Source organism: Melospiza georgiana, chromosome W (genome assembly GCF_028018845.1).
Source record: "Melospiza georgiana isolate bMelGeo1 chromosome W, bMelGeo1.pri, whole genome shotgun sequence".
Classification (NCBI taxonomy): Eukaryota; Metazoa; Chordata; class Aves; order Passeriformes; family Passerellidae; genus Melospiza; species Melospiza georgiana.
In genome coordinates, this window is record NC_080464.1 from 24695465 (window position 1) to 24715707 (window position 20243).

Below are 20243 nucleotides of genomic sequence, written 5' to 3' on the forward strand. Positions count from 1 at the left end.
AGGAAGAAAAGAAAAGTTGTCCAAAACAGCTTCCAATCGAACGTTCATGTGACTGGAAAAGTGAGGAGAGTGCAAAAGTACTGTTTTCTAATAGTTGGCAAGCTGCGCACACAATCCCAGTGTTGTACAGCTTGCTTCTTCACCATTCCGAAGCTGCCGCTCTCTCCGGCTCTCGGAGCCGAAGAAGCGGCTTCTTCGCGCAAAGACGATTGTGCCGCTCACAGTGCTCTCCTTAGCGCGGCTTCTGCCGAAGGACGCCCGGGAGCGGCTCTTAGCTCCGGAGAGCATCCTACCTTCGTCTTTAGCGCCTCTTCTCATCTACATTTCGGCAAAAAGCTTTTCCATATGTCTGGCTCGGAAAAACTGTGCCAGCACAGAAAACATCTCCCATCGTGTTCTAGACGTTGCACGGATGTCTGCCAAGTGTTTGGCAGGAAGAAAAGAAAAGTTGTCCAAAACAGCTTCCAATCGAACGTTCATGAGATTGGAAAAGTCAGGAGAGTGCAAAAGTACTGTTTTCTAATAGTTGGCAAGGTGCGCACACAATCCCAGTGTTGTACAGCTTGCTTCTTCACCTTCCCGAAGCTGTTGCTCTCTCCGGCTCCGGGAGCCGAAGATGCGGCTTCTTCGCGCAAAGACGATTGTGGCGCACACAGTGCTCTCCTTAGCGCAGCTTCTGCCGAAAGACGCCCGGGAGCGGCTGTTAGCTCCAGACAGCATCCTACCTTCGTCTTTAGCACCTCTTCTCATCTACATCTCGGCAAAAAGCTTTTCCACTATGTCTGGCTCGGAAAAACTGTGCCAGCACAGAAAACATCTCCCATCGTGTTCTAGACGTTGCACGGATTTCTGCAAAGTGTTTGGCAGGAAGAAAAAAAAAGTTGTCCAAAACAGCTTCCAATCGAATGTTCATGTGACTGGAAAAGTCAGGAGAGTGCAAAAGTACTGTTTTCTAATAGTTGGCAAGGTGCGCACACAATCCCAGTGTTGTACAGCTTGCTTCTTTACCTTTTCCAAGTTGCCGCTCTACCCGGCTCCCAGATCCAAAGAAGCGGCTTCTTCGCGCAAAGACGATTGTGCCGCTCACAGTGCTCTCCTTAGCGCGGCTTCTGCCGAAAGACGCCCGGGAGCGGCTCTTAGCTCCGGACAGCATCCTACCTTCGTCGTTAGCGCCTCTTCTCATCTACATCTCGGCAAAAAGCTTTTCCACTATGTCTGGCTAGGAAAAACTGTGCCAGCACAGAAAACATCTCCCATCGTGTTCTAGACGTTGCACGGATGTCTGCCAAGTGTTTGGCAGGAAGAAAAGAAAAGTTGTCCAAAACAGCTTCCAATCGAATGTTCATGTGATTGGAAAAGTCAAGAGAGTGCAAAAGTACTCTTTTGTATCAGTTGGCAAGGTGCGCACGCAATCCCAGTGTTGTACAGCTTGCTTCTTCACCTTCCCGAAGCTGCCGCTCTCTCCGGCTCCCAGAGCCGAAGAAGCGGCTTCTTCGCGCAAAGACGATTGTGCCGCTCACAGTGCTCTCCTTAGCGCGGCTTCTGCCGAAAGACGCCCGGGAGCGGCTCTTAGCTCCGGACAGCATCCTACCTTCGTCTTTAGCGCATCTTCTCATCTACATCTTGGCAAAAAGCTTTTCCACTATGTCTGGCTAGGAAAAACTCTGCCAGCACAGAAAACATCTCCCATCGTGTTCTAGACGTTGCACGGATGTCTGCCAAGTGTTTGGCAGGAAGAAAAGACAAGTTGTCCAAAACAGCTTCCAATCGAACGTTCATGTGATTGGAAAAGTCAGGAGAGTGCAAAAGTACTGTTTTCTAATAGTTGGCAAGGTGCGCACACAATCCCAGTGTTGTACAGCTTGCTTCTTCACCTTCCCGAAGCTGCCGCTCTCTCCGGCTCCCGGAGCCAAAGATGCGGCTTCTTCGCGCAAAGACTATTGTGCCCTCACAGTGCTCTCCTTAGCGCGGCTTCTGCCGAAAGACGCCCGGGAGCGGCTCTTAGCTCCGGACAGCATACTACCTTCGTCTTTAGCGCCTCTTCTCATCTACATCTCGGCAAAAGGCTTTTCCACTATGTCTGGCTAGGAAAAACTGTGCCAGCACAGAAAACATCTCCCATCGTGTTCTAGACGTTGCACGGATGTCTGCCAAGTGTTTGGCAGGAAGAAAAGAAAAGTTGTCCAAAACAGCTTCCAATCGAACGTTCATGTGATTGGAAATGTCAGGAGAGTGCAAAAGTACTGTTTTCTAATAGTTGGCAAGGTGCGCACACAATCCCAGTGTTGTACAGCTTGCTTCTTTACCTTTTCCAAGTTGCCGCTCTACCCGGCTCCCGGAGCCAAAGAAGCGGCTTCTTCGCGCAAAGACGATTGTGCCGCTCACAGTGCTCTCCTTAGCGCGGCTTCTGCCGAAAGACGCCCCGGAGCGGCTCTTAGCTCCGGACAGCATCCTACCTTCGTCTTTAGCGCCTCTTCTCATCTACATCTCGGCAAAAAGCTTTTCCACTATGTCTGGCTAGGAAAAACTGTGCCAGCACAGAAAACATCTCCCATCGTGTTCTAGACGTTGCACAGATGTCTGCCAAGTGTTTGGCAGGAAGAAAAGAAAAGTTGTCCAAAACAGCTTCCGATCGAATGTTCATGTGATTGGAAAAGTCAGGACAGTGCAAAAGTACTGTTTTCTAATAGTTTGCAAGGTGCGCACACAATCCCAGTGTTGTACAGCTTGCTTCTTCACCTTCCCGAAGCTGCCGCTCTCTCCGGCTCCCGGAGCCGAAGATGCGGCTTCTTCGCGCAAAGACGATTGTGCTGCTCACAGTGCTCTCCTTAGCGCGGCTTCTGCCGAAAGACGCCCGGGAGCGGCTCTTAGCTCCGGACAGCATCCTACCTTCGTCTTTAGCGCCTCTTCTCATCTACATCTCGGCAAAAAGCTTTTCCACTATGTCTGGCTAGGGAAAACTGTGCCAGCACAGAAAACATCTCCCATCGTGTTCTAGACGTTGCACGGATATCTGCCAAGTGTTTGGCAGGAAGAAAAGAAAAGTTGTCCAAAACAGCTTCCAATCGAACGTTCATGTGATTGGAAAAGTCAGGAGAGTGCAAAAGTACTGTTTTGTATCAGTTGGCAAGGTGCACACACAATCCCAGTGTTGTACAGCTTGTTTCTTCACCTTCCCGAAGCTGCCGCTCTCTCTGGCTCCCGGAGCCGAAGATGCGGCTTCTTCGCGCAAAGACGATTGTGCTGCTCACAGTGCTCTCCTTAGCGCGGCTTCTGCCGAAGGACGCCCGGGAGCGGCTCTTAGCTCCGGACAGCATCCTACCTTCGTCTTTAGCGCCTCTTCTCATCTACATCTCGGCAAAAAGCTTTTCCACTATGTCTGGCTAGGGAAAACTGTGCCAGCACAGAAAACATCTCCCATCGTGTTCTAGACGTTGCACGGATTTCTGCCAAGTGTTTGGCAGGAAGAAAAGAAAAGTTGTCCAAAACAGCTTCCAATCGAATGTTCATGTGACTGGAAAAGTCAGGAGAGTGCAAAAGTACTGTTTTCTAATAGTTGGCAAGGTGCGCACACAATCCCAGTGTTGTACAGCTTGCTTCTTTACCTTTTCCAAGTTGCCGGTCTCCCCGGCTCCCAGATCCAAAGAAGCGGCTTCTTCGCGCAAAGACGATTGTGCCGCTCACAGTGCTCTCCTTAGCGCGGCTTCTGCCGAAGGACGCCCGGGAGCGGCTCTTAGCTCCGGACAGCATCCTACCTTCGTCTTTAGCGCCTCTTCTCATCTACATCTCGGCAAAAAGCTTTTCCACTATGTCTGGCTAGGAAAAACTGTGCCAGCACAGAAAACATCTCCCATCGTGTTCTAGACGTTGCACGGATGTCTGCCAAGTGTTTGGCAGGAAGAAAAGAAAAGTTGTCCAAAACAGCTTCCAATCGAATGTTCATGTGATTGGAAAAGTCAAGAGAGTGCAAAAGTACTCTTTGGATCAGTTGGCAAGGTGCGCACGCAATCCCAGTGTTGTACAGCTTGCTTCTTCACCTTCCCGAAGCTGCCGCTCTCTCCGGCTCCCGGAGCCGAAGAAGCGGCTTCTTCGCGCAAAGACGATTGTGCCGCTCACAGTGCTCTCCTTAGCGCGGCTTCTGCCGAAAGACGCCCGGGAGCGGCTCTTAGCTCCGGAGAGCATCCTACCTTCATCTTTAGCGCCTCTTCTCATCTACATCTCAGCAAAAAGCTTTTCCACTATGTCTGGCTCGGAAAAACTGTGCCAGCACAGAAAACATCTCCAATTGTGTTCTAAATGTTGCACGGATGTCTGCCAAGTGTTTGGCAGGAAGATAAGAAAAGTTGTCCAAAACAGCTTCCAATCGAACGTTCATGTGATTGGAAAAGTCAGGAGAGTGCAAAAGTACTGTTTTCTAATAGTTGGCAAGGTGCGCACACAATCCCAGTGTTGTACAGCTTGCTTCTTCACCTTCCCGAAGCTGCCGCTCTCTCCGGCTCCCGGAGCCGAAGATGCGGCTTCTTCACGCAAAGACGATTGTGCCGCTCACAGTGCTCTCCTTAGCGCGGCTTCTGCCGAAGGACGCCCGGGAGCGGCTCTTAGCTCCGGACAGCATCCTACCTTCGTCTTTAGCGCCTCTTCTCATCTACATTTCGGCAAAAAGCTTTTCCATATGTCTGGCTCGGAAAAACTGTGCCAGCACAGAAAACATCTCCCATCGTGTTCTAGACGTTGCACGGATTTCTGCCAAGTGTTTGGCAGGAAGAAAAAAAAAGTTGTCCAAAACAGCTTCCAATCGAATGTTCATGTGACTGGAAAAGTCAGTAGAGTGCAAAAGTACTGTTTTCTAATAGTTGGCAAGGTGCGCACACAATCCCAGTGTTGTACAGCTTGCTTCTTTACCTTTTCCAAGTTGCCGCTCTCTCCGGCTCCCGGAGCCGAAGATGCGGCTTCCTCACGCAAAGACGATTGTGCCGCTCACAGTGCTCTGCTTAGCGCGGCTTCTGCCGAAGGACGCCCGGGAGCGGCTCTTAGCTCCGGACAGCATCCTACCTTCGTCTTTAGCGCCTCTTCTCATCTACATTTCGGCAAAAAGCTTTTCCACTATGTCTGGCTCGGAAAAACTGTGCGAGCACAGAAAACATCTCCCATCGTGTTCTAGACGTTGCACGGATTTCTGCCAAGTGTTTGGCAGGAAGAAAAAAAAAGTTGTCCAAAACAGCTTCCAATCGAATGTTCATGTGACTGGAAAAGTCAGTAGAGTGCAAAAGTACTGTTTTCTAATAGTTGGCAAGGTGCGCACACAATCCCAGTGTTGTACAGCTTGCTTCTTTACCTTTTCCAAGTTGTCGCTCTACCCGGCTCCCGGAGCCGAAGAAGCGGCTTCTTCGCGCAAAGACGATTGTGCCGCTCACATTGCTCTCCTTAGCGCGGCTTCTGCCGAAAGACGCCCCGGAGCGGCTCTTAGCTCCGGACAGCATCCTACCTTCGTCTTTAGCGCCTCTTCTCATCTACATCTCGGCAAAAAGCTTTTCCACTATGTCTGGCTAGGAAAAACTGTGCCAGCACAGAAAACATCTCCCATCGTGTTCTAGACGTTGCACGGATTTCTGCAAAGTGTTTGGCAGGAAGAAAAGAAAAGTTGTCCAAAACAGCTTCCAATCGAATGTTCATGTGATTGGAAAAGTCAAGAGAGTGCAAAAGTACTCTTTTGTATCAGTTGGCAAGGTGCGCACGCAATCCCAGTGTTGTACAGCTTGCTTCTTCACCTTCCCGAAGCTGCCGCTCTCTCCGGCTCCCAGAGCCGAAGAAGCGGCTTCTTCGCGCAAAGACGATTGTGCCGCTCACAGTGCTCTCCTTAGCGCGGCTTCTGCCGAAGGACGCCCGGGAGCGGCTCTTAGCTCCGGACAGCATCCTACCTTCGTCTTTAGCGCATCTTCTCATCTACATCTTGGCAAAAAGCTTTTCCACTATGTCTGGCTCGGAAAAACTCTGCCAGCACAGAAAACATCTCCCATCGTGTTCTAGACGTTGCACGGATGTCTGCCAAGTGTTTGGCAGGAAGAAAAGACAAGTTGTCCAAAACAGCTTCCAATCGAACGTTCATGTGATTGGAAAAGTCAGGAGAGTGCAAAAGTACTGTTTTCTAATAGTTGGCAAGGTGCGCACACAATCCCAGTGTTGTACAGCTTGCTTCTTCACCTTCCCGAAGCTGCCGCTCTCTCCGGCTCCCGGAGCCAAAGATGCGGCTTCTTCGCGCAAAGACTATTGTGCCCTCACAGTGCTCTCCTTAGCGCGGCTTCTGCCGAAAGACGCCCGGGAGCGGCTCTTAGCTCCGGACAGCATACTACCTTCGTCTTTAGCGCCTCTTCTCATCTACATCTCGGCAAAAGGCTTTTCCACTATGTCTGGCTAGGAAAAACTGTGCCAGCACAGAAAACATCTCCCATCGTGTTCTAGACGTTGCACGGATGTCTGCCAAGTGTTTGGCAGGAAGAAAAGAAAAGTTGTCCAAAACAGCTTCCAATCGAACGTTCATGTGATTGGAAATGTCAGGAGAGTGCAAAAGTACTGTTTTCTAATAGTTGGCAAGGTGCGCACACAATCCCAGTGTTGTACAGCTTGCTTCTTTACCTTTTCCAAGTTGCCGCTCTACCCGGCTCCCGGAGCCAAAGAAGCGGCTTCTTCGCGCAAAGACGATTGTGCCGCTCACAGTGCTCTCCTTAGCGCGGCTTCTGCCGAAAGACGCCCCGGAGCGGCTCTTAGCTCCGGACAGCATCCTACCTTCATCTTTAGCGCCTCTTCTCATCTACATCTCGGCAAAAAGCTTTTCCACTATGTCTGGCTAGGAAAAACTGTGCCAGCACAGAAAACATCTCCCATCGTGTTCTAGACGTTGCACAGATGTCTGCCAAGTGTTTGGCAGGAAGAAAAGAAAAGTTGTCCAAAACAGCTTTCGATCGAATGTTCATGTGATTGGAAAAGTCAGGACAGTGCAAAAGTACTGTTTTCTAATAGTTTGCAAGGTGCGCACACAATCCCAGTGTTGTACAGCTTGCTTCTTCACCTTCCCGAAGCTGCCGCTCTCTCCGGCTCCCGGAGCCGAAGATGCGGCTTCTTCGCGCAAAGACGATTGTGCTGCTCACAGTGCTCTCCTTAGCGCGGCTTCTGCCGAAAGACGCCCGGGAGCGGCTCTTAGCTCCGGACAGCATCCTACCTTCGTCTTTAGCGCCTCTTCTCATCTACATCTCGGCAAAAAGCTTTTCCACTATGTCTGGCTAGGGAAAACTGTGCCAGCACAGAAAACATCTCCCATCGTGTTCTAGACGTTGCACGGATATCTGCCAAGTGTTTGGCAGGAAGAAAAGAAAAGTTGTCCAAAACAGCTTCCAATCGAACGTTCATGTGATTGGAAAAGTCAGGAGAGTGCAAAAGTACTGTTTTCTAATAGTTGGCAAGGTGCACACACAATCCCAGTGTTGTACAGCTTGCTTCTTCACCTTCCCGAAGCTGCCGCTCTCTCTGGCTCCCGGAGCCGAAGATGCGGCTTCTTCGCGCAAAGACGATTGTGCTGCTCACAGTGCTCTCCTTAGCGCGGCTTCTGCCGAAAGACGCCCGGGAGCGGCTCTTAGCTCCGGACAGCATCCTACCTTCGTCTTTAGCGCCTCTTCTCATCTACATCTCGGCAAAAAGCTTTTCCACTATGTCTGGCTAGGGAAAACTGTGCCAGCACAGAAAACATCTCCCATCGTGTTCTAGACGTTGCACGGATTTCTGCCAAGTGTTTGGCAGGAAGAAAAGAAAAGTTGTCCAAAACAGCTTCCAATCGAATGTTCATGTGACTGGAAAAGTCAGGAGAGTGCAAAAGTACTGTTTTCTAATAGTTGGCAAGGTGCGCACACAATCCCAGTGTTGTACAGCTTGCTTCTTTACCTTTTCCAAGTTGCCGGTCTCCCCGGCTCCCAGATCCAAAGAAGCGGCTTCTTCGCGCAAAGACTATTGTGCCCTCACAGTGCTCTCCTTAGCGCGGCTTCTGCCGAAAGACGCCCGGGAGCGGCTCTTAGCTCCGGACAGCATACTACCTTCGTCTTTAGCGCCTCTTCTCATCTACATCTCGGCAAAAGGCTTTTCCACTATGTCTGGCTAGGAAAAACTGTGCCAGCACAGAAAACATCTCCCATCGTGTTCTAGACGTTGCACGGATGTCTGCCAAGTGTTTGGCAGGAAGAAAAGAAAAGTTGTCCAAAACAGCTTCCAATCGAACGTTCATGTGATTGGAAATGTCAGGAGAGTGCAAAAGTACTGTTTTCTAATAGTTGGCAAGGTGCGCACACAATCCCAGTGTTGTACAGCTTGATTCTTTACCTTTTCCAAGTTGCCGCTCTACCCGGCTCCCGGAGCCAAAGAAGCGGCTTCTTCGCGCAAAGACGATTGTGCCGCTCACAGTGCTCTCCTTAGCGCGGCTTCTGCCGAAAGACGCCCCGGAGCGGCTCTTAGCTCCGGACAGCATCCTACCTTCATCTTTAGCGCCTCTTCTCATCTACATCTCGGCAAAAAGCTTTTCCACTATGTCTGGCTAGGAAAAACTGTGCCAGCACAGAAAACATCTCCCATCGTGTTCTAGACGTTGCACAGATGTCTGCCAAGTGTTTGGCAGGAAGAAAAGAAAAGTTGTCCAAAACAGCTTCCGATCGAATGTTCATGTGATTGGAAAAGTCAGGACAGTGCAAAAGTACTGTTTTCTAATAGTTTGCAAGGTGCGCACACAATCCCAGTGTTGTACAGCTTGCTTCTTCACCTTCCCGAAGCTGCCGCTCTCTCCGGCTCCCGGAGCCGAAGATGCGGCTTCTTCGCGCAAAGACGATTGTGCTGCTCACAGTGCTCTCCTTAGCGCGGCTTCTGCCGAAAGACGCCCGGGAGCGGCTCTTAGCTCCGGACAGCATCCTACCTTCGTCTTTAGCGCCTCTTCTCATCTACATCTCGGCAAAAAGCTTTTCCACTATGTCTGGCTAGGGAAAACTGTGCCAGCACAGAAAACATCTCCCATCGTGTTCTAGACGTTGCACGGATATCTGCCAAGTGTTTGGCAGGAAGAAAAGAAAAGTTGTCCAAAACAGCTTCCAATCGAACGTTCATGTGATTGGAAAAGTCAGGAGAGTGCAAAAGTACTGTTTTGTATCAGTTGGCAAGGTGCACACACAATCCCAGTGTTGTACAGCTTGCTTCTTCACCTTCCCGAAGCTGCCGCTCTCTCTGGCTCCCGGAGCCGAAGATGCGGCTTCTTCGCGCAAAGACGATTGTGCTGCTCACAGTGCTCTCCTTAGCGCGGCTTCTGCCGAAGGACGCCCGGGAGCGGCTCTTAGCTCCGGACAGCATCCTACCTTCGTCTTTAGCGCCTCTTCTCATCTACATCTCGGCAAAAAGCTTTTCCACTATGTCTGGCTAGGGAAAACTGTGCCAGCACAGAAAACATCTCCCATCGTGTTCTAGACGTTGCACGGATTTCTGCCAAGTGTTTGGCAGGAAGAAAAGAAAAGTTGTCCAAAACAGCTTCCAATCGAATGTTCATGTGACTGGAAAAGTCAGGAGAGTGCAAAAGTACTGTTTTCTAATAGTTGGCAAGGTGCGCACACAATCCCAGTGTTGTACAGCTTGCTTCTTTACCTTTTCCAAGTTGCCGGTCTCCCCGGCTCCCAGATCCAATGAAGCGGCTTCTTCGCGCAAAGATGATTGTGCCGCTCACAGTGCTCTCCTTAGCGCGGCTTCTGCCGAAGGACGCCCGGGAGCGGCTCTTAGCTCCGGACAGCATCCTACCTTCGTCTTTAGCGCCTCTTCTCATCTACATCTCGGCAAAAAGCTTTTCCACTATGTCTGGCTAGGAAAAACTGTGCCAGCACAGAAAACATCTCCCATCGTGTTCTAGACGTTGCACGGATGTCTGCCAAGTGTTTGGCAGGAAGAAAAGAAAAGTTGTCCAAAACAGCTTCCAATCGAATGTTCATGTGATTGGAAAAGTCAAGAGAGTGCAAAAGTACTCTTTGGATCAGTTGGCAAGGTGCGCACGCAATCCCAGTGTTGTACAGCTTGCTTCTTCACCTTCCCGAAGCTGCCGCTCTCTCCGGCTCCCGGAGCCGAAGAAGCGGCTTCTTCGCGCAAAGACGATTGTGCCGCTCACAGTGCTCTCCTTAGCGCGGCTTCTGCCGAAAGACGCCCGGGAGCGGCTCTTAGCTCCGGAGAGCATCCTACCTTCATCTTTAGCGCCTCTTCTCATCTACATCTCAGCAAAAAGCTTTTCCACTATGTCTGGCTCGGAAAAACTGTGCCAGCACAGAAAACATCTCGAATTGTGTTCTAAATGTTGCACGGATGTCTGCCAAGTGTTTGGCAGGAAGATAAGAAAAGTTGTCCAAAACAGCTTCCAATCGAACGTTCATGTGATTGGAAAAGTCAGGAGAGTGCAAAAGTACTGTTTTCTAATAGTTGGCAAGGTGCGCACACAATCCCAGTGTTGTACAGCTTGCTTCTTCACCTTCCCGAAGCTGCCGCTCTCTCCGGCTCCCGGAGCCGAAGATGCGGCTTCTTCACGCAAAGACGATTGTGCCGCTCACAGTGCTCTCCTTAGCGCGGCTTCTGCCGAAGGACACCCGGGAGCGGCTCTTAGCTCCGGACAGCATCCTACCTTCGTCTTTAGCGCCTCTTCTCATCTACATTTCGGCAAAAAGCTTTTCCATATGTCTGGCTCGGAAAAATTGTGCCAGCACAGAAAACATCTCCCATCGTGTTCTAGACGTTGCACGGATTTCTGCCAAGTGTTTGGCAGGAAGAAAAAAAAAGTTGTCCAAAACAGCTTCCAATCGAATGTTCATGTGACTGGAAAAGTCAGTAGAGTGCAAAAGTACTGTTTTCTAATAGTTGGCAAGGTGCGCACACAATCCCAGTGTTGTACAGCTTGCTTCTTTACCTTTTCCAAGTTGCCGCTCTCTCCGGCTCCCGGAGCCGAAGATGCGGCTTCTTCACGCAAAGACGATTGTGCCGCTCACAGTGCTCTGCTTAGCGCGGCTTCTGCCGAAGGACGCCCGGGAGCGGCTCTTAGCTCCGGACAGCATCCTACCTTCGTCTTTAGCGCCTCTTCTCATCTACATTTCGGCAAAAAGCTTTTCCACTATGTCTGGCTCGGAAAAACTGTGCGAGCACAGAAAACATCTCCCATCGTGTTCTAGACGTTGCACGGATTTCTGCCAAGTGTTTGGCAGGAAGAAAAAAAAAGTTGTCCAAAACAGCTTCCAATCGAATGTTCATGTGACTGGAAAAGTCAGTAGAGTGCAAAAGTACTGTTTTCTAATAGTTGGCAAGGTGCGCACACAATCCCAGTGTTGTACAGCTTGCTTCTTTACCTTTTCCAAGTTGCCGCTCTACCCGGCTCCCGGAGCCGAAGAAGCGGCTTCTTCGCGCAAAGACGATTGTGCCGCTCACATTGCTCTCCTTAGCGCGGCTTCTGCCGAAAGACGCCCCGGAGCGGCTCTTAGCTCCGGACAGCATCCTACCTTCGTCTTTAGCGCCTCTTCTCATCTACATCTCGGCAAAAAGCTTTTCCACTATGTCTGGCTAGGGAAAACTGTGCCAGCACAGAAAACATCTCCCATCGTGTTCTAGACGTTGCACGGATATCTGCCAAGTGTTTGGCAGGAAGAAAAGAAAAGTTGTCCAAAACAGCTTCCAATCGAACGTTCATGTGATTGGAAAAGTCAGGAGAGTGCAAAAGTACTGTTTTGTATCAGTTGGCAAGGTGCACACACAATCCCAGTGTTGTACAGCTTGCTTCTTCACCTTCCCGAAGCTGCCGCTCTCTCTGGCTCCCGGAGCCGAAGATGCGGCTTCTTCGCGCAAAGACGATTGTGCTGCTCACAGTGCTCTCCTTAGCGCGGCTTCTGCCGAAAGACGCCCGGGAGCGGCTCTTAGCTCCGGACAGCATCCTACCTTCGTCTTTAGCGCCTCTTCTCATCTACATCTCGGCAAAAAGCTTCTCCACTATGTCTGGCTAGGGAAAACTGTGCCAGCACAGAAAACATCTCCCATCGTGTTCTAGACGTTGCACGGATTTCTGCCAAGTGTTTGGCAGGAAGAAAAGAAAAGTTGTCCAAAACAGCTTCCAATCGAATGTTCATGTGACTGGAAAAGTCAGGAGAGTGCAAAAGTACTGTTTTCTAATAGTTGGCAAGGTGCGCACACAATCCCAGTGTTGTACAGCTTGCTTCTTTACCTTTTCCAAGTTGCCGGTCTCCCCGGCTCCCAGATCCAAAGAAGCGGCTTCTTCGCGCAAAGACGATTGTGCCGCTCACAGTGCTCTCCTTAGCGCGGCTTCTGCCGAAGGACGCCCGGGAGCGGCTCTTAGCTCCGGACAGCATCCTACCTTCGTCTTTAGCGCCTCTTCTCATCTACATCTCGGCAAAAAGCTTTTCCACTATGTCTGGCTAGGAAAAACTGTGCCAGCACAGAAAACATCTCCCATCGTGTTCTAGACGTTGCACGGATGTCTGCCAAGTGTTTGGCAGGAAGAAAAGAAAAGTTGTCCAAAACAGCTTCCAATCGAATGTTCATGTGATTGGAAAAGTCAAGAGAGTGCAAAAGTACTCTTTGGATCAGTTGGCAAGGTGCGCACGCAATCCCAGTGTTGTACAGCTTGCTTCTTCACCTTCCCGAAGCTGCCGCTCTCTCCGGCTCCCGGAGCCGAAGAAGCGGCTTCTTCGCGCAAAGACGATTGTGCCGCTCACAGTGCTCTCCTTAGCGCGGCTTCTGCCGAAAGACGCCCGGGAGCGGCTCTTAGCTCCGGAGAGCATCCTACCTTCATCTTTAGCGCCTCTTCTCATCTACATCTCAGCAAAAAGCTTTTCCACTATGTCTGGCGAGGAAAAACTGTGCCAGCACAGAAAACATCTCGAATTGTGTTCTAAATGTTGCACGGATGTCTGCCAAGTGTTTGGCAGGAAGATAAGAAAAGTTGTCCAAAACAGCTTCCAATCGAACGTTCATGTGATTGGAAAAGTCAGGAGAGTGCAAAAGTACTGTTTTCTAATAGTTGGCAAGGTGCGCACACAATCCCAGTGTTGTACAGCTTGCTTCTTCACCTTCCCGAAGCTGCCGCTCTCTCCGGCTCCCGGAGCCGAAGATGCGGCTTCTTCACGCAAAGACGATTGTGCCGCTCACAGTGCTCTCCTTAGCGCGGCTTCTGCCGAAGGACACCCGGGAGCGGCTCTTAGCTCCGGACAGCATCCTACCTTCGTCTTTAGCGCCTCTTCTCATCTACATTTCGGCAAAAAGCTTTTCCATATGTCTGGCTCGGAAAAATTGTGCCAGCACAGAAAACATCTCCCATCGTGTTCTAGACGTTGCACGGATTTCTGCCAAGTGTTTGGCAGGAAGAAAAAAAAAGTTGTCCAAAACAGCTTCCAATCGAATGTTCATGTGACTGGAAAAGTCAGTAGAGTGCAAAAGTACTGTTTTCTAATAGTTGGCAAGGTGCGCACACAATCCCAGTGTTGTACAGCTTGCTTCTTTACCTTTTCCAAGTTGCCGCTCTCTCCGGCTCCCGGAGCCGAAGATGCGGCTTCTTCACGCAAAGACGATTGTGCCGCTCACAGTGCTCTGCTTAGCGCGGCTTCTGCCGAAGGACGCCCGGGAGCGGCTCTTAGCTCCGGACAGCATCCTACCTTCGTCTTTAGCGCCTCTTCTCATCTACATTTCGGCAAAAAGCTTTTCCACTATGTCTGGCTCGGAAAAACTGTGCGAGCACAGAAAACATCTCCCATCGTGTTCTAGACGTTGCACGGATTTCTGCCAAGTGTTTGGCAGGAAGAAAAAAAAAGTTGTCCAAAACAGCTTCCAATCGAATGTTCATGTGACTGGAAAAGTCAGTAGAGTGCAAAAGTACTGTTTTCTAATAGTTGGCAAGGTGCGCACACAATCCCAGTGTTGTACAGCTTGCTTCTTTACCTTTTCCAAGTTGCCGCTCTACCCGGCTCCCGGAGCCGAAGAAGCGGCTTCTTCGCGCAAAGACGATTGTGCCGCTCACATTGCTCTCCTTAGCGCGGCTTCTGCCGAAAGACGCCCCGGAGCGGCTCTTAGCTCCGGACAGCATCCTACCTTCGTCTTTAGCGCCTCTTCTCATCTACATCTCGGCAAAAAGCTTTTCCACTATGTCTGGCTAGGGAAAACTGTGCCAGCACAGAAAACATCTCCCATCGTGTTCTAGACGTTGCACGGATATCTGCCAAGTGTTTGGCAGGAAGAAAAGAAAAGTTGTCCAAAACAGCTTCCAATCGAACGTTCATGTGATTGGAAAAGTCAGGAGAGTGCAAAAGTACTGTTTTGTATCAGTTGGCAAGGTGCACACACAATCCCAGTGTTGTACAGCTTGCTTCTTCACCTTCCCGAAGCTGCCGCTCTCTCTGGCTCCCGGAGCCGAAGATGCGGCTTCTTCGCGCAAAGACGATTGTGCTGCTCACAGTGCTCTCCTTAGCGCGGCTTCTGCCGAAAGACGCCCGGGAGCGGCTCTTAGCTCCGGACAGCATCCTACCTTCGTCTTTAGCGCCTCTTCTCATCTACATCTCGGCAAAAAGCTTCTCCACTATGTCTGGCTAGGGAAAACTGTGCCAGCACAGAAAACATCTCCCATCGTGTTCTAGACGTTGCACGGATTTCTGCCAAGTGTTTGGCAGGAAGAAAAGAAAAGTTGTCCAAAACAGCTTCCAATCGAATGTTCATGTGACTGGAAAAGTCAGGAGAGTGCAAAAGTACTGTTTTCTAATAGTTGGCAAGGTGCGCACACAATCCCAGTGTTGTACAGCTTGCTTCTTTACCTTTTCCAAGTTGCCGGTCTCCCCGGCTCCCAGATCCAAAGAAGCGGCTTCTTCGCGCAAAGACGATTGTGCCGCTCACAGTGCTCTCCTTAGCGCGGCTTCTGCCGAAGGACGCCCGGGAGCGGCTCTTAGCTCCGGACAGCATCCTACCTTCGTCTTTAGCGCCTCTTCTCATCTACATCTCGGCAAAAAGCTTTTCCACTATGTCTGGCTAGGAAAAACTGTGCCAGCACAGAAAACATCTCCCATCGTGTTCTAGACGTTGCACGGATGTCTGCCAAGTGTTTGGCAGGAAGAAAAGAAAAGTTGTCCAAAACAGCTTCCAATCGAATGTTCATGTGATTGGAAAAGTCAAGAGAGTGCAAAAGAACTCTTTTGTATCAGTTGGCAAGGTGCGCACGCAATCCCAGTGTTGTACAGCTTGCTTCTTCACCTTCCCGAAGCTGCCGCTCTCTCCGGCTCCCGGAGCCGAAGAAGCGGCTTCTTCGCGCAAAGACGATTGTGCCGCTCACAGTGCTCTCCTTAGCGCGGCTTCTGCCGAAAGACGCCCGGGAGCGGCTCTTAGCTCCGGAGAGCATCCTACCTTCATCTTTAGCGCCTCTTCTCATCTACATCTCAGCAAAAAGCTTTTCCACTATGTCTGGCTCGGAAAAACTGTGCCAGCACAGAAAACATCTCCAATTGTGTTCTAAATGTTGCACGGATGTCTGCCAAGTGTTTGGCAGGAAGATAAGAAAAGTTGTCCAAAACAGCTTCCAATCGAACGTTCATGTGATTGGAAAAGTCAGGAGAGTGCAAAAGTACTGTTTTCTAATAGTTGGCAAGGTGCGCACACAATCCCAGTGTTGTACAGCTTGCTTCTTCACCTTCCCGAAGCTGCCGCTCTCTCCGGCTCCCGGAGCCGAAGATGCGGCTTCTTCACGCAAAGACGATTGTGCCGCTCACAGTGCTCTCCTTAGCGCGGCTTCTGCCGAAGGACGCCCGGGAGCGGCTCTTAGCTCCGGACAGCATCCTACCTTCGTCTTTAGCGCCTCTTCTCATCTACACTTCGGCAAAAAGCTTTTCCATATGTCTGGCTCGGAAAAACTGTGCCAGCACAGAAAACATCTCCCATCGTGTTCTAGACGTTGCACGGATTTCTGCCAAGTGTTTGGCAGGAAGAAAAAAAAAGTTGTCCTAAACAGCTTCCAATCGAATGTTCATGTGACTGGAAAAGTCAGTAGAGTGCAAAAGTACTGTTTTCTAATAGTTGGCAAGGTGCGCACACAATCCCAGTGTTGTACAGCTTGCTTCTTTACCTTTTCCAAGTTGCCGCTCTCTCCGGCTCCCGGAGCCGAAGATGCGGCTTCTTCACGCAAAGACGATTGTGCCGCTCACAGTGCTCTCCTTAGCGCGGCTTCTGCCGAAGGACGCCCGGGAGCGGCTCTTAGCTCCGGACAGCATCCTACCTTCGTCTTTAGCGCCTCTTCTCATCTACATTTCGGCAAAAAGCTTTTCCACTATGTCTGGCTCGGAAAAACTGTGCCAGCACAGAAAACATCTCCCATCGTGTTCTAGACGTTGCACGGATTTCTGCCAAGTGTTTGGCAGGAAGAAAAAAAAAGTTGTCCAAAACAGCTTCCAATCGAATGTTCATGTGACTGGAAAAGTCAGTAGAGTGCAAAAGTACTGTTTTCTAATAGTTGGCAAGGTGCGCACACAATCCCAGTGTTGTACAGCTTGCTTCTTTACCTTTTCCAAGTTGCCGCTCTACCCGGCTCCCGGAGCCGAAGAAGCGGCTTCTTCGCGCAAAGACGATTGTGCCGCTCACAGTGCTCTCCTTAGCGCGGCTTCTGCCGAAAGACGCCCCGGAGCGGCTCTTAGCTCCGGACAGCATCCTACCTTCGTCTTTAGCGCCTCTTCTCATTTACATCTCGGCAAAAAGCTTTTCCACTATGTCTGGCTAGGAAAAACTGTGCCAGCACAGAAAACATCTCCCATCGTGTTCTAGACGTTGCACGGATGTCTGCCAAGTGTTTGGCAGGAAGAAAAGAAAAGTTGTCCAAAACAGCTTCCAATCGAACGTTCATGTGATTGGAAAAGTCAGGAGAGTGCAAAAGTACTGTTTTGTATCAGTTGGCAAGGTGCGCACACAATCCCAGTGTTGTACAGCTTGCTTCTTCACCTTTCCGAAGCTGCCGCTCTCTCCGGCTCCCGGAGCCGAAGAAGCGGCTTCTTCGCGCAAAGACGATTGTGCCGCTCACAGTGCTCTCCTTAGCGCGGTATCTGCCGAAGGACGCCCGGGAGCGGCTTTTAGCTCCGGACAGCATCCTACCTTCGTCTTTAGCGCCTCTTCTCATCTACATTTCGGCAAAAAGCTTTTCCACTATGTCTGGCTCGGAAAAACTGTGCCAGCACAGAAAACATCTCCCATCGTGTTCTAGACGTTGCACGGATTTCTGCCAAGTGTTTGGCAGGAAGAAAAAAAAAGTTGTCCAAAACAGCTTCCAATCGAATGTTCATGTGACTGGAAAAGTCAGGAGAGTGCAAAAGTACTGTTTTCTAATAGTTGGCAAGGTGCGCACACAATCCCGGTTTTGTACAGCTTGCTTCTTCACCTTCCCGAAGCTGCCGCTCTCTCCGGCTCCCGGAGCCGAAGATGCGGCTTCTTCGCGCAAAGACGATTGTGCCGCTCACAGTGCTCTCCTTAGCGCGGCTTCTGCCGAAGGACGCCCGGGAGCGGCTCTTAGCTCCGGACAGCATCCTACCTTCGTCTTTAGCGCCTCTTCTCATCTACATCTCGGCAAAAAGCTTTTCCACTATGTCTGCTAGGAAAAACTTTGCCAGCACAGAAAACATCTCCAATTGTGTTCTAGACGTTGCACGGATGTCTGCCAAGTGTTTGGCAGGAAGAAAAGAAAAGTTGTCCAAAACAGCTTCCAATCGAACGTTCATGTGATTGGAAAAGTCAGGAGAGTGCAAAAGTACTGTTTTCTAATAGTTGGCAAGGTGCGCACACAATCCCAGTGTTGTACAGCTTGCTTCTTCACCTTCCCGAAGCTGCCGCTCTCTCCGGCTCCCGGAGCCGAAGATGCGGCTTCTTCGCGCAAAGACGATTGTGCCGCTCACAGTGCTCTCCTTAGCGCGGCTTCTGCCGAAGGACGCCCGGGAGCGGCTCTTAGCTCCGGACAGCATCCTACCTTCGTCTTTAGCGCCTCTTCTCATCTACATTTCGGCAAAAAGCTTTTCCATATGTCTAGCTCGGAAAAACTGTGCCAGCACAGAAAACATCTCCCATCGTGTTCTAGACGTTGCACGGATTTCTGCCAAGTGTTTGGCAGGAAGAAAAAAAAAGTTGTCCAAAACAGCTTCCAATCGAATGTTCATGTGACTGGAAAAGTCAGTAGAGTGCAAAAGTACTGTTTTCTAATAGTTGGCAAGGTGCGCACACAATCCCAGTGTTGTACAGCTTGCTTCTTTACCTTTTCCAAGTTGCCGCTCTACCCGGCTCCCGGAGCCGAAGAAGCGGCTTCTTCGCGCAAAGACGATTGTGCCGCTCACAGTGCTCTCCTTAGCGCGGCTTCTGCCGAAAGACGCCCAGGAGCGGCTCTTAGCTCCGGACAGCATCCTAGCTTCGTCTTTAGCGCCTCTTCTCATCTACATCTCGGCAAAAAGCTTTTCCACTATGTCTGGCTCGGAAAAACTGTGCCAGCACTGAAAACATCTCCCATCGTGTTCTAGACGTTGCACGGATGTCTGCCAAGTGTTTGGCAGGAAGAAAAGAAAAGTTGTCCAAAACAGCTTCACATCGAATGTTCATGTTACTGGAAAAGTCAGGAGAGTGCAAAAGTACTGTTTTGTATCAGTTGGCAAGGTGCGCACACAATCCCAGTGTTGTACAGCTTGCTTCTTCACCATTCCGAAGCTGCCGCTCTCTCCGGCTCCCGGAGCCGAAAATGCGGCTTCTTCGCGCAAAGACGATTGTGCCGCTCACAGTGCTCTCCTTAGCGCGGCTTCTGCCGAAAGACGCCCGGGAGCGGCTCTTAGCTCTGGACAGCATCCTACCTTCGTCTTTAGCGCCTATTCTCATCTACATTTCGGCAAAAAGCTTTTCCACTATGTCTGGCTAGGAAAAACTGTGCCAGCACAGAAAACATCTCCGATCGACTTCTAGACGTTGCACAAATGTCTGCAAAGTGTTTGGCAGGAAGAAAAGAAAAGTTGTCCAAAACAGCTTCCGATCGAATGTTCATGTGATTGGAAAAGTCAGGACAGTGCAAAAGTACTGTTTTCTAATAGTTGGCAAGGTGCGCACACAATCCCAGTGTTGTACAGCTTGCTTCTTCACCTTCCCGAAGCTGCCGCTCTCTCCGGCTCCCGGAGCCGAAGATGCGGCTTCTTCGCGCAAAGACGATTGTGCCGCTCACAGTGCTCTCCTTAGCGCGGCTTCTGCCGAAAGACGCCCGGGAGCAGCTCTTAGCTCCGGACAGCATCCTACCTTCGTCTTTAGCGCCTCTTCTCATCTACATCTCGGCAAAAAGCTTTTCCACTATGCCTGGCTAGGAAAAACTGTGCCAGCACAGAAAACATCTCCGATCGTCTTCTAGACGTTGCACAAATGTCTGCCAAGTGTTTGGCAGGAAGAAAAGAAAAGTTGTCCAAAACAGCTTCCGATCGAATGTTCATGTGATTGGAAAAGTCAGGAGAGTGCAAAAGTACTGTTTTCTAATAGTTGGCAAGGTGCGCACACAATCCCAGTGTTGTACAGCTTGCTTCTTTACCTTTTCCAAGTTGCCGCTCTACCCGGCTCCCGGAGCCGAAGAAGCGGCTTCTTCGCGCAAAGACGATTGTGCCGCTCACAGTGCTCTCCTTAGCGCGGCTTCTGCCGAAAGACGCCCGGGACCGGCTCTTAGCTCCGGACAGCATCCTACCTTCGTCTTTAGCGCCTCTTCTCATCTACATCTCGGCAAAAAGCTTTTCCACTATGTCTGGCTCGGAAAAACTGTGCCAGCACTGAAAACATCTCCCATCGTGTTCTAGACGTTGCACGGATGTCTGCCAAGTGTTTGGCAGGAAGAAAAGAAAAGTTGTCCAAAACAGCTTCCAATCGAACGTTCATGTTACTGGAAAAGTCAGGAGAGTGCAAAAGTACTGTTTTGTATCAGTTGGCAAGGTGCGCACACAATCCCAGTGTTGTACAGCTTGCTTCTTCACCATTCCGAAGCTGCCGCTCTCTCCGGCTTCCGGAGCCGAAGAAGCGGCTTCTTCGCGCAAAGACGATTGTGCCGCTCACAGTGCTCTCCTTAGCGCGGCTTCTGCCGAAAGACGCCCGGGAGCGGCTCTTAGCTCCGGAGAGCATCCTACCTTCGTCTTTAGCGCCTCTTCTCATCTACATTTCGGCAAAAAGCT